The 15501-nt window shown below is 38.1% G+C and overlaps 1 long non-coding RNA gene across 1 annotated transcript in view; it reads left to right on the forward strand.

The window, feature by feature from the left end:
• LOC148128802 (uncharacterized) overlaps positions 1-15501 on the forward strand; it is an 80301-nt gene continuing 64800 nt past the window's right edge. The window contains exon 1 of the long non-coding RNA XR_015746004.1: positions 1-329. This is a non-coding gene — a long non-coding RNA (uncharacterized LOC148128802). The remainder of the gene's footprint in view (positions 330-15501) is intronic.

Consider the following 15501-nt stretch of genomic DNA (forward strand, 5'->3'; position numbering starts at 1 on the left):
CCTCGCACGCGGCATCAAAGTCTCTTCCTGAGGGGTAGAAGAATTACTGGCCGCCAAAAAAATTGGCGCTAGAAGAAAAAGGAAAAAAAAAAAAGTCTTACTGAAGGGAAGCTGCCGAGAACCTAGGGGCTCTTCTCACCAGTCCGCCGTTTCTTCTCGTTGACTTTCTGTTCCTCTCCTCAGACCCACTCTGGCAGCTCTCTCCTGGCCGCCGATGGCTGGCTAAGAACGGCTGATTGGGCGCGCAGTGAGAGCCTTTCATAGGATGAAGAGCTCGCTTGGTAGCAGGAGAGAGAAACTATTCGGAGCCAAATCTCAGGCTAGAAGTGGTAAGCAAGGGAGCCCCGGTGCCCCATTGATTCATTTATTCCGGGTTTGAAGTGAGGAAAATGCCTCCTTCTCCTGCCAGGACTCCACACCTCTCAAAGCGGGAGAAGGACAGCCATTAATGGATAAATAGGCAGCCTTGTTCAGGCAGGATTTTGCAATGTGTAGCCGCCTTTGGGGAAGGCACAGAGGGGAATGGCGAAGGATACTAGATTGGCCGATCAGGGCAAAGTTTCCGAAATCAGGATCCCCTTTTGGAGTTGTCGCGTCCGTTGGCAAGGCAAGAGGCAAAATAATGTATCTTCCACCTTCAAATGACAGCCACCAATGGAGCGGCTCTCTGGCTCGAGTAATAAGGTTACTTCTTTCCAGATGTTTAGGGAGACCTCTTTGAGATCAAAGGCTTCCCAGAGTCGTCCTGCTTATAATTTAATATTGTTTCATTGCGTTCACTTTTTTCTTTTCTTTTAATCCCCTTCTCTTTAATTATTTACGTTTCAAAACTTTTAATGAACACTTCGTATCTAATATGAAAAGTAATATGGACCTTCAATCTATCTAGAAACCTTGTTTTTTTAATTTGATCCTTTTCTTTTGCAATTCTAGCAAACACATTCGATGCATACTGCAAAGATTTTTTTTTTTTAAAGACCTTGTATGATTTCTTACATATGAAGCAGGGCTGTGAACTATTGAAATAAGTTCAGCCAATTCTTTATGGTAAGAGCACTTAGAAACTCCAGGTTATCTATCAGCAGCACTCATATTTAATTGGCTGTTCTTAAATAGTTGGAAAACATTTCCTCTTTCCCATATTATAAGAAGTAAGAAATATTCCACCATATTTTGTTATGGATTGAAAGTAAATTTCATTGGCAAGTGATAAATGCAAAAAAAATCTTCAGAACCTGAGAAGGAAAATATAGCATTATGAATGGAAGAATTAATTTTAATCTACTTGTGAATTGTTGAGCTAGATTAATAACAAGAAAGAGTATCAGGGATTGAGGTCAGCATCCTTTGCTGTACCAGAGTTAAGTGACGCTTTCCCATTTGTTCTGACACTCTCAGGGCAGAGTCACGGTGTATAAAATCTGTTAGACTTTATCAGCCATTATCTGGGGAGGGGGGAAAATCAGCTGATTAGCAGTCAATTTGTATACAAATTTACAAATATTCTGTATCCAAAATGTGTGGTTAAAACAGGTAACCAGCATTCTTGTTTGGAAATGGGCTTCTTCTTATTAACAAATAGAAAACAAACAAATAGTACTGTTGAAAAAAGAAGCAAGGAAAATATGCAGGTTAAGGTTCCTTGAATTCTTATCAATTTGGTAAAAATAGACTCAATGACTGAGAAGAAAGTGAGGTGAGAGGAAACATTTAAAATGGAGGAGTTAGTAACTTTCCACATGCTTCCCAACTGCTTCTCCCAAAGGGATACCGTAGGGATTTGTGTGTGTGTGTGTGTGTGTGTGTGTGTATTATTTTTCCTCCACAATCCCTAGAAGATTTGGTCTGTTTCCAAATTAAGTCTTTCTTTTGCAGAGTCTTCCACTATACCAAATGTGATCCTATTCTGTTCTATTCTGAGTCACTTACTCTGCTGACATCAATGGATAGAGTCCCTTTTCTACAATTCTTCCAACATTTCATTGATAGACTGAGGAATTCTAAAACAAAGGATATAACAACAAACTCTCACAATAGGATTATGTTATGATGTTTTACTATCTTATATTCTTTGTTTTACAATAAGACTTCAGGTACCAGATTAACATTAGAGAGCCAGTTTGATGTAATGGTAAAGGTATGGACGAGAAACCAGAAGACTGAATTCTAGTTCTCCCTTAGGTAGAAAGCTGGATGAGTGACCTTGAACCAGTCATTTTCTCTCAGCTCTAAGTAAACCACTTCTGAAATCTTGCCAAGAAAACTACAATGACTTGTCTAAGGCAGTTGATTTAAAGGCATACAAAAAAGCAAAAAAAAAAAAAAAAAAGCACCATACTTATTAAAGTAGAATTAGAAAAAAAAACACAAAAGAAATTTAACTTTATATCTGTATGTAACTTAAATCCTTCTTTTCCTTCCAGAATGTAAAATAATGCACATATCAGTGCAGGCATATTATTGGGAAGTTTTGGGCTCCAGAGTTTAATGACATTCTTGATGTTTTGTTCTCTCTAAATCATGGAGCCACTCAATCAATTATAGATATCATTCCTTCCTCAGGTTTTCCCCAGAACAGCCTTGGAGGCTAAGCTTAGAAAGAATGACTGATCCATAGTCAACCAGTCATGGCTAACACTAGAGTTAAATGTAAATATCTCCTAAATTCTAACTCTGTAATTTTCAGATTACTTTCCTCTTCCTCCTCCCTTCCTCCTCCCCCTATTCTTCTTGAGCTACTCCTCCATCTGCCTCCTATCTGTTGTTATTGTGATTCTCCCATAATGCTATAGTTTGTATAAAATATGCTGTGTTTCCCCAAAAATAAGACCTAGTTTTATATTTTTGAGGCTTGAAAATAATCACTAGGGCTTATTTTGGGGGAGTGTCTTTTTCATGTACAGGAGGCAGCGAGTGTAGAGACTGATGGGAGTGGGAGCACTGCTCCTGCTGGCCCGATCCTCTCTGTCCCACCATCCGCTTGCCTATGGCCATAACAGGCCAAGCCTTCAGCGCTTCCTGGCCTCTGTCTGCCCTGCCTATTTGCCCTGTTGCTGCTGGGACACTGGAGCTCAGGTTTTGAAAGGACCCTGGCAGGCTGGCAGTGGGAGGAAGTGTTCTGAAGGTGATAGATGCAACTTGCCCCGTGCCAGGCAGGAGCAGTCTAGCAGGATGGCTGACAGCAGCATGGCCAGGGGGCAAAGAACCCCCACGAAGTCAGCAGCAGCAGGTGCAGCAGATCCAGCAGCTGGGCAGAGGCAAGTGGGGAAGGTGATCCTGACACACCACATAGCCTCCTGACCCGTTGTGGCTGCAGTCAAGCCAAGATATGGTAGGCCAGATTGACACCTGGTTTAATGAAGGCAGGCAATTCTGATGCGCAGTAGCACCAAGAGCAGGCAGAGACACAGAGGAAACAGATGATCCTGCCTTCTGCTTCATCGTTGCAACTGCCTGACCAAAACCCAAGCTCCAGGCCTGGTGGAGCACAAACTGTGGTTGCCCCCTGCTCCAGAGCCACAAGGTGAACTGTGGAAGAGAGGGGCTCTCAGTGGTGAGGTTGCCTGATGCCATGGGCAGGGGCAGGGCTAGCAAAAGTGCACCAAAAACACCTCCAGGCCCTTGGAAAGAAAGAACGAGATGCAGCTTCTGGACTTTGCTGGCTCAGCCGATCTGTGAGGCCATGATTAAGGGGCTGAGTTGCGTCTAGGCCAAGCTTGGTGCTTTACACACATTGCTGATCCCACAACTACACCATTTTTAGGATAGGTCTTATTTTCGCAAAATATGGTATGGGATCCAGCATTAAGTAATTAATCTGAGGAAATAACTCTGCACAAATGTTATCCAGCACAGGCATACTAAAATAAAGACACATATCATCTTTCATTATTGTTACTTACCAAAATAGAAAGAATCTTTTAATACAGATAACTGCATTTTAATATTTTTTCATATTTAATATGTTATGCAATAAACATATTTATGCAATCAAACTGCACTAAATTTTTAGAATGGATAATGGTTTCGTATATAACTAAATCACAGTTGTATGGCTCAAGACTGAAAATGATAGATCACTCATATTAATAGAAATAGTGGTTTTGCATTTGTTTTTCTCCTTTTTGTAATAAACTCAGAAACCATGTCCTTTTGGCATAAAGTAGTGCATATTAATACACATGTTACTGTTTAATAGGATTTACATTTAAGTGACCATGCAAAATTCTAACCAGGAGGATATTACTGGTTATAATGTGTGGATCCACTACTACACTACCACAGAACATGAATGTACAAGAACAATTAAAATAAATCAGGATTGATTAATTAAGTCTAGTTATTTACTATGTTGGAGAGATGGTTTTCTCTATCCATCCCCCCTCCAATTGCTTAGATTAGGCATCAGTAAGGTAAGATTATATATTAGAGAAAATAAGTGATTGCAGAGACTGGGTGCTTACTTAAGGCAAAAACAGGAAATAATTATCAATCTGAGATCAGAGCAGCAAACTTGTTACCCTGCAGCTTATGTAAAGGAATAAAGCATCTTATCTAAGCAGTATCTCTTCCTAGTCTTACTTAAAAATGTAGACCATCATAGGACAGTGTGCAAACTTTTTGGTCCCAGGGACCATACTGCTGGCTATCTAATTTGCAAATATGCACATTCATTCATGTTTTTACATATGTCCCCTCCCTCCCTAATCTTCAGCAGGGCCTCTAGGCAAGAATGGAATAAGGCTTTCCATTCAACTTTGCAACAAATAACTCCTTCTTTACTGACAGTAGTATCTCCTTGCAAAAGTAAAAGAAATCATAAACTCTTGGAACAATCATTCAAACAATATGTGTAGGTCTCCAATATGTGTAGGGCTTACAATAATGTGGATGATTCATATTTTTGTAGGCTCTTATGAACTTTAGTGGGGAAGTATTCCAGACTGCAGGTGCTAAAGAGAAAAGCATCTGTGGATCCTGACATATTCTGTAATATAAATGTTGCTGATCTCAGTATGATACCTAAACCATTTTCTCAGGCATCCTTGTGTGAAGTTGTTTAGCTTTTTAAATAAAAACCAAAACCAGGACATGGTGAATAATTGCTTTCATAATTAATTGGTTGTCATCCCAGTTATTTCAGCTGTACATATTGCTGCTCCACTCAATAGTTGGTTATACACACAAAATAAGTTATAGAAATAAAAATGTTTAGTTTCTTAATAGGGTGTGGGAAATTGTAGGTAGGTTATTAACATATTTTTAGAAGAAAATTCTTTTGGTCCATTTTCCAAACTTGGTTATAAAAATAAACCTGGGCAATTTGTTTGAGGTGGAGAATAGATTATTAGACAGCATACTAGATAGTACTGGACAGTACTGGATAGTAAAGCTCTTGAAGCCCTTAGCAACTTTCTCGAACTTTGTTGATTTAGATCACTGTTCCATGGTGATCTGTCCTCCTTTCCATAATCCTAAATAGGTTTCTTTTGCTATCTTCTATTTTTTTCCATTAGAATTAATTGCAGGTGGGCTTTTAGTTGTAGATCTTTTTAAGTATCTCCCATTAATGTTGAGCTCATTTCCCATTAGCTTCTTTTGCCATGTTATACTGCTTATATTGATGATACTTGATCCTAAAGTTGAGGACTCTTCAAAAATGGGCAAACTCTGCTTTGTAAAGAGTAACATTTTTACTTCATCATGCAAGCATACTCTTTAACCAAATTCCTTTCCAAAAACAACAACAACCCACCAATATGAAAAGTAGTCAAGAAAATCATGTTGTGAACAAGACTACAGGGGAATTATGTTTTGCAATGTTATGATTACCCAATCACTATTAACGTGTTATATTTTATTACATTAGATCTGTTGATCAGTCATTTAATTAGACAACAATATCTTTCATCCAGCTTCCTATTAACAGATATATTTTAAAGGCAAATTTTTGAATCAAGCTCAATGCCTGGTAACATCAGAAACACTTAATACTAAATTATTTCAAGCATACTTATGCAACCCAAGGAATTATGCCATTGGCTAAGATATAATTTTAGTTGGATACTTCTGGATCTCATTATATCAGCTCTCTGTTTTAAGTACATAGTTTTAAGTACATAGAAGGACATAGTTTTAAGTACATAGAAAATGCAAAATTTATTTATTACTGTTGCTACTATTAATGTGTTCATGGCAGTTAAATTTTTCCATTCCAGAAGCCATCTAAGAAGGAATGATTACACAATATGAAATTTTACGTCGCAATTGCAAAATCAACAATAATCCCATAAATATGAAGTCATATAAAATTGATTTAAATTTGCTTCAGCAAGGAACTTCTGAGATATTAAAATTAAGATGCATGCCTATCAATAAAATCATATGCAGGCTTACTTTAAAGTATTTTTCACTGGGCCCAATATAGCTTACTCCCTGTCAGTTTATATTTTTTATTTGTTAAAATAAATATAAAAATACAGGTAAGTGGGATACATTATTTGTTTCAAACATATTTTGTTTGAAATAAATAATACATTATTATTTATTTTAATTAACCTGGCAAGATCTGACCTTAAAAAAAACTACTTAAGATTTGTTTGTATCAACATGAATATTCAGAATATGACCTCCTTGGGTGCCACCCTTTTTTATTTCATTTTATTTTTATTTATTTGTATTTGTCAATTGCTTACAAGATAATAGGTATAAGTAAAAACATAGTTATGAATACATGGATACATATAAGAAAAATAAAAATATATATAAAAGAAACAATAGGACAGGGATGGTAGGCACTTTGGAGTGCTTATGCACGCCCCCTACAGATCTCTTAGGAAAGGGGTGAGGTCAATAGTAGACAGTCTAAGGTTAAAGTTTTGGGGGTTTGGGGAAGAAACCACAGAGTCAGGTAGAGTATTCCAGACATTGACCACTCTGTTGCTGAAGTCGTATTTCCTGTAATCAAGTTTGGTGCAATTAACCTTGAGTTTGTATCTATTGCGTGCTCTTGTGTTGTTATGGTTGAAGCTGAAGTATTCATTGACAGGTAGGACATTGCAATGTATGATTTTATGTACTATACTTAGATCGGACTGAAGGCGGCATAGTTCTAGGTTTTCTGGGTCTAGCATTTCGAGTCTGGTGGCATAAGGTATTCTGCAACGAGTAGAGGAGCGGAGAACTCCTCTTGTGAAATATTTCTGGACTTTCTCAACTGTGTTAATATCAGATACGTAATGTGGGTTCTAGACTGATGAGCTGAATTCGAGTATTGGTCCAGCAAATGTTATGTATGCTCTAGTTAGTAGTGTGATATTACCAGAGAAAAAGCTACGTAAGATTAGGTTAACAACTCTTAACGCCTTTTTGGCTATGTAGTTACAGTGGGCTCTAGCACTTAGGTCATTAGAGATGAGTACTCCAAAATCCTTGACAGAGTTTGGATCATCAAAGTTTATTGTTCTATTTAAGTTTCTCTTCTAGATTTTCTTCCAATTCTTTCCCTTATCTTGCAGATGTTTGTGACAAGATAATAAAAGGAAGGGGAGAAATTATTTTCTTTTTGTCCTCCTTTATCAATTTGACATCCTGGCTAATACTATAACATGACAGCTATATGTTGCAAGGAGTCTCTCTCTCTCTCTCTCTCTCTCTCTCTCTGTGTGTGTGTGTGTGTGTGTGTGTTCAGTTTCTCTGTTCTGCTGCTTTTGTACCCTACCACTGTTTCTGACACTGCCACTTGCAGGATTGAAATTATGGTCAAATTTATTTTATCAGGTGGAGATTGGCAGAAGAAGCTTAGATGCTTCAATCACTTACAAGGACAATTATGGAAAGAAGATAGAAGTACTTATAATATCTAGCCTGTTTTAAATATTTGGGGTAACATTAGTAACATTTGTCTTTATGAAACTAAGAAGCTTGGAAGCTTTCTTATAATGTAGACTTTTAGGAACCCTTGATATTTATTTCCAAGGCAATATTTTATGTAAAAAAACCACAGCTATTCTTTTTCTCACCAAACTTCCCTCTCCTATGTACATAAGTTCCTATGAGTGCTTGATGCAAGGAATTTCTGTCCTTTGCTACATGAAGATTGTCCTTTCCAAATGCAACATCAATTTCTTATCCAATGTGACACTTGGTTCTGTCAATTAATATATTTTTGGAAATAAAACTAACAAATGTTACTTCCAAATAAGAGTGGAATGTTATTTCCAAGTAAGAATTCCAAGGATTAATACATGAAATGCAAATTTTGAAATGCTTATTCTAGAATTATCAAATTGTACTTAATGCCAGTAATAGCAAATGCATACAGAAAACTGTACCTTGGCCATCTAGTGTCCATTTAGTGTCCTCATTTAATCAAAACAAGTTTCATTATAAAGAAGAATCGAAAATTGTAACAATAATCCTTAGAGTCCTAAAACTAACTAAAAATATTGAAGTGTAATAAGTGATAGTATATTTTATTGACTAATAAAATAGTCCTTCAAAAACATATTTTAATATTTTCAACCATGAAAATACTATTTTTCATATTTTAATTTAAATATTTAAATTTAGATATATAGAATCCAATGTTAAATTCCTTAATAAGATGTTTTAACTTTATTATACTCAGACAATTTTGGATTCTCAACAATGGCAAGCTGGGCATCATAAAAATCTACTAATAAAAAAAATGAGATTCTCTTCCCTACAAAAATGTGAATATATACAAAACCAGTTTAAAATATTTCTTCTTCCATCTGTGCTTTATATTGTGTGCTTTATATCTTCTAAATTTATGATATATAACATTTAGTGCAAAAACCTGCCAATCCTGCTAGCATAGAAAGGCTCTGAAATGCTATTTTGCATAATATTTTTTTTCATAGATCTGTCATGATTGTAGGTTTTGCTTTCTCTGCTAAGTATTTTTGTTTAGAACTAAGCATCACCGTAAGTTCTTAATTGGAAAAAAGAATAAAATACGGGTTTTTAAAAGCAATTAAATGCCTATCTGTTTCCTAATTATAATGGTTTAGATTTCTAATTAAAATTGAAGTTGCAGGAAACAGTATCAGTTACAGATGCTGTTATTGAACCAATTGGGTGCTATACTAGTCATTTGAGTAGCCACTACTCGGAACTCTAAGATCTAAGAGTACATGAATGCCTGTACTAAAGCTGAATTTGGACATGTTAAATCATAAACTCACTTGTCTGATTTTGCCCTGAATGTTGTTTCAATCCAGCCATCATTTTTGAACAATCATGGTAAACAGCATATGAAATGAAGCTATGGCTTGTTCAAAGACTATGAATAAAATGATCTAGCATGATAGACAAATAGAGTCAGTGCTTCCAACCTCACTTGTCTCATTGAATTGTCTCATTGAAATAAAAGCCATGCTAATCCACATGCTAATAAAAGAATATTATGAACTACTGCAGTAGACACTAAATGCCTAAATCCTTTGATCTTCAAATCAGTGCTTTTGCATCGAGCAATGAATTAAAAATAATGTGCACTGTTATTATTTTTAGCTTATTATTTTTAATATTCAACTTAACGTAAACACTTCAATTTCTAATATAGATCAAAATAAAAGTGGGCTTTGGTTAAGAATGCTTTCTTTGCATTCTTTATTTTAAACATATTTGTTGGCCTACAGGGAAGACAAAAGAAAAATGATGCCTATTTGTCCTATAAGTCAATAATTATTGTCCTGGTAGCATTAAAAATAAAACTATAAACAGATTTGTTTATTAAAAGGATTATTGTTTATTGAATGATAAAGAGAAATATGAAATGATGTATGTAGAAATGTTTAAAGCCAGCAAAATAGGAAGAAAAAAATGAGACTAGGAAATTGCATATTTCTACATTTATTTTAACAAACAGCATGTGTAATATTTTATTGTTTTTATATGATGCTTTATATTCTTGTAAGCCAATTTGAGTTGCCATGTGTGAATAGGTGGCAATATATCCTAATAAATAATAAATAAATAAATCTGAACATAGCATTTCATATTGACTAATCAGTACCAAACTACAATAACACGGTTGAAAATCAACATAGAACATAAAATCCAGCAAGAGTGTTAATTAGACAAAAACATGTGTGAACATCAACAGTGACACCTGTTCACACATGTTATATGTCTAATTAATGCTCTTGCTGGACTTTATGCTCTATGTTGATTTTTTTAACCATGTTATTGTAGTTTGGTACTGACAAGTCAATACAAATGCTTGCATCTACTGCTGTTAAATCTTTTAACTGCTTTGTTCAAATTGTTAAAGGGGACTAACTGCTTTAAATGTGCAATATTGTTCTTTTGGTTCTGAAGCAATAGTCCTTTGTGAAGTCTTTACTACTTTACTACTATTAATTAATCTGCTTTGTATATTGAACCTCATAAGAATCTGATTTTCTTTATAATAAAAATGTATCATTATGCATGTTTCTGGTATACCTGTAGATCAGTACAATCTCAATATTAATATGCCTCATATTTTATGCTATTCATCCATTAGTTTTCTTTGCTGTTCAAAGTCTGCATTATGCAGTTGGTTAATATATGTCATTTGCTATCAGTATTTTAAAATAGATATAACAATTCCTTTTGGCTTTTGGGAAGTTGAACTTTCCTGTATAGAATAGAATCTCAGGAAAAATCATCCATTTCAGAAGAAAACCAAATAATATACAATTTCATATATATGTTAGTGTTTAGAAAAAAATGACCATATGAATATATATATATAATTTTATATGCACATATTCTCATATCAATACAATTTATACACAAACTCATAATTTTCACCTTTAATTTGAATGACTACTAATCAATATAATGATTATATATGGCCAACAAATATTTATTTTGTAAAATACTTTTGGATTGATCCATATTTTTAGAAGTAAATAGACTTCTTATGTATGTACATGGAATCTGCACTTGTACTTGTTATACTGGATCTAACCTGGGTCAAGCTTTCAGACTCAAGTTGGAGCCCATTTTTAGGGAACCTCTCTCTAGCAGAGTGCTGTTTACAACACTTACAACAGGCACTATAAATATCACATACAGAATAGCACATAGTCTGCTAGAGAAAACTTCCCTGAAAATGGGCTCCAACACGAATCTGAAAGCTTGGAAGACAAAAGCTCTGGTCCCGGTGATCGACCCAGATTGGATCCTGCCACATTATCCTGGGACATGTATATTCAACTTCATTTGTGTACTTGTTTTGTATAAACAAGCATTAGGCTGATTTACCTATATCAACTATATTTTGTGGATATACTGTAGATGTCTTACTTACATTTACAATGAATGTACATATCGTTGAAAGTATACCCTATAACTAGAAACTGGCCACCATCATCATGAGTACTTCCCAGAGACATGCAGGAAAAAGGAAAACCAAACTTCAAACAAAACTTGTCAAAGAAGCCTGAAAGGATGGTCAACATGTCCATCTGTCCATTATCCACTGCAGAACACAATAGTCTACAGACAGACCTCAACTATAACACAGATGATGCCAATCAGCTGGAATTCTTTGCAGCTTTATAAGTAGCATTTAAAACCATAGGACTTTCCAGAGACATCCAAGAAAACATCAGACAAACTATCATATCACACGCCAGTAAAATACAAGAACTGACAACTAAGGTTAGAGCACCCTTCAGAAATCTAAAAAAAAAAAAAAGGAAAAACCAGACTACCATCAACCTATCAACAGACAAAGGCTGAACCATTGTTATTATGAATGGATCACAACAGTGAAATACTTTTATTTTTTATTTTTATGTATTCATTATTAAATTTATTTGCTTCCATCTCACAACAAAATAATTATATGAAGTTTGAGGAGAATTATCAAAAGACAAACTTAAATCCCAGTGAACATCAGCCAAACACAAAAACTGGACAAGCAGATCAGGAACACCAAGAAAGACCAAATTACTAAAGAGGAACTGTCAACCTTCAAGATTTTCTCCCTTTGCTTTGCATCTTTCAGCTGTCATAAGTAACGGGGGAGGAGGGGGGATTTGGTTATGGGAAGTGAGCTGGAGGTGTTACAAAACAGAACTATATAAGCTGGGGGGGGGGTGTAGATTCTTGCTTAGGCTTCTATCCTATGCTATGCGCAGCTGCAACTCTTTATCAAAATATGTCAAGGTCAACGGACAGAGGCCTCATCACCACCTGGAGATGCCCACATGATGATATACACAACTTTTAATTTGATGAGCCAATTGGACTATTGGGGGTGGGAACGTTGCTTTTTTTACGCGCCCATTTTCTCAGATTCAGAATTCTTTTGTTGCTACCGCTTGATTTCCAGTAAAAGATATCTTTTCTCTGATTAATGGAGTCTAAGTATTTCTTTCTTGGATTTTGAATGGAGCACCAGCTGACAGGAACTGTGGTGGATGAGAAGCAATGTACCCATCCTCTCCACTTCTATGGATGCCCAAAATGCACAAGCCTGACATATGTCTCTATCCATTTGTATCATTATTGGGAACTACTACCTACAACATCACAAAAGGAGTAACAAAAAAGTTTAGACACCTCACAAGGTAAAGCAAATACTCCATCAACTCCTTACTACATTGCCTTCAAAGAAACAAAGAAGTGACAATAGATGAGGATGAAATCATAGTCTCATTGGATGTCCCAGCACTTTTCATATCCATAGATTGGGAATTGGCTAAAAAAATTATGAGATCTTTGCTTCACAGCACATTCAACTTAAACTAATATACAAAGATTGAAACCCCCAGGATCATGGATGTGATCAACTTTTTCTAACCATATACTTTCAACGGATGGAAAAACCTATGAACAAATCAAAGATACATCTATGGGACCACTGCTTTGAAGACTTATGGCAGAGGTTGTAATGCAATATCTGAAATAGATAAAACTCCCATAAATACAACCCAAATTGTGTATCCAGGTATATAGATGACATCTTCATCATAATAAAAAAGAATGAATTAGACAACATACACAAAACCATCAACAACATATTAACACCAAATTAATATTAAAGCATCAATCAAGAAGTAAACAATACCCCAATCAAGGAATTGTCAAACAAGCTAACAGTAAACAGTCCAACCAAAAAACAATCAAAACCATTCCCACCAACATTAGAGGGCAAACCACTGGAATATAAATTGAGAGCAAATCCTACTACCTACTAGCACTGATGATGTTGCCTAGTTTGGGTAATGAAATATCTGAACCAAACAACCAAGTTCAGAGAACACCAATGACTCTTCAAGTATATATAAGGTTTTTCAGAAATGATTTGCCATTGCCTCCTTCCAAGTATTGAGAGAAAGTCACTAGTCCAATATTATTCAGATGATTTTTTTGTCAAGGTGGGAGTAAAATTTGTGATCTCCTGGCTTTTAACTTGAGAGTCTATACCAAACTGGCTCTTCACACTTACTTATTATTAGATTTATATCCCATCTTTTATTCATGAGTTCAGGGTGGCATATATAGTATTCATTCTGCCATTCCTTTCTTCTCACACTAACTCTCTGAGGTAGTTTGAACTGAGAAAGAATGATGGCTCCCAATGTGAGATTATGTAGTTCAAAGTGGATATGAACTTTAAGCCCTGCACCAATTGAACCTTTTTCAATCTGCATACCTTACAATAAAATTAATTTTTTGTCTATCTTTCATCTTTGAATACAGTATTGCTCCCACAATCAGAAATCAAACAATTGTAAAGATTAGCAATTTATTAATGACAGTAATCTTCCCAACACCAAGTAAGAAACCATGTGTTGATGGGAGTAGTTCTGTTAATCCCTGGATCTTTAAAAAAATTTTTTTAGGAGGAATAATGTCAATGTTAATTTAGAAATCCATGATTACAACTACACAATAATATCAGTGGAAAATCAGTGGTTTGAAATTATGAAAATATAGCTTCAGTGAGGAATATAATGAAATCTAAATTTTTGTAATAAATAATTAGTTTACCGTATATACTCGAGTATAAGTCGACCTGAATATAAGCCGAGGCACCCAATTTTACCACAAAAAACTGGGAAAACTTATTGACTCGAGTATAAGCTGAGGGTGGGAAATGCAGCAGCTACTGGTAAATTTCACAAATAAAAATAATTAATTTGGGAAACGATCTCACTATCATGAAAGGTTTAATTGATTCGCTAACCCAAAAGAAGAAGATGATGATGACAGCGGGAGGCAGGAGTCACTCTCTTCCCCTCCCCTCGGAGGCCCCCTGAGTCAGGAGTCGCTACCGCCGGCGCGGCCCCAGTCCCGCGTCGCCTCGGGAAGGGAAAGGCAAAAAGGAAGAGCTGCGGCAGCGCTTTGCAACGGCAGCAGCGGCACCGGAGGCTCAGGCTCAGCAGCTCCTGGTTTTGCCCCACCCTTCCCAAGGCAACGCAGGACCGGAGCCGCACCGGTGGCAGCAACTCCCGACAGCCCCAGCTGGACACCTGAGCGGAGATGTAGGGAGAAGGCAAAAGCGACGGAAGATCCTTCAGGGGAAACTGAGGGGGAGACTCACCCTTGGTCCAGATGAGCCCCTTCCCCACCCCTAAGGAAGCAGAGGCAGCCAGCAAGGGCAGGCAAGCCCCACTTCACAGACTCCGTCCGTCCTCGCTCCCACCCACCCACCCACCCAAAGCCACGAAGTCCCCCAATCGCGCAGCCCAGAATTGCCCTCCCCTCAGGGGGCAGCAAGGACGCCCGGTTTTTCCCGAGACAAGAAGCTCCGCTGTGCAATGAAAGCGCCCTGGCTCTAGGCTCATGGGCTCAGAAAACAACGCGAGCCGAGGTGGCTTCGGCTCCGCTCGGCTTCTCCAACATCCGGCGCCGCCCTGTTCTATGTGCCGGGCCCGGCAAGTCCGAGCAGCCAGTGCGTGGAGCAGGGCGGCGCTGGAGATCGTTGGCTGCCTCTTTCGCAGCACGGGATGCCTCCCCCGGCTGGCCAGCTGCTCTCCTCCCAGGCATGATATTCCCCTCTGAAAAAAAAATCGGGGCCGGCCAAAAGAGACCCCCCACCGCGCACCAAGAAATCGCTGCCCAGCTCCCTTTTCCTGCCGCTCAGCGGCCTCCGCTCGCACCGCCCGCCCGCCCGGGCTCCGCTCACCGCCCGCCCGCCCGGGCTCCGCTCGCACCGCCCGCCCGCCCGGGCTCCGCTCGCACCGCCCGCCCGCCCGGCTCCGCTCGCACTGCCCGCCCGCCCGGGCTCCGCTCAGAGTGTCCGGCTGGGGCTGTCGGGAGTTACTGCCGCCAGTGCGGCCCCAGTCCCGCGTCGCCTCGGAAAGGGAAAGGCAAAAAGGAAGAGCCGCGGCAGCGCTTTTAACGGCAGGTTCTTTTTGCCTTTCCCTTCCTGAGGGACGTGGGACTGGGGCCGCACCGGCGGCAGCAACTCCCGACAGCCCCAGCCGGACACCTGAGCGGAGCCTGGGCGGAACTGCCTGTTGCCGCCGT

This window comes from Notechis scutatus, chromosome Z, assembly GCF_049901735.1.
Source record: "Notechis scutatus isolate UNSWTSFEM ecotype Mainland chromosome Z, rNotScu1.2, whole genome shotgun sequence".
NCBI lineage: Eukaryota > Metazoa > Chordata > Lepidosauria > Squamata > Elapidae > Notechis > Notechis scutatus.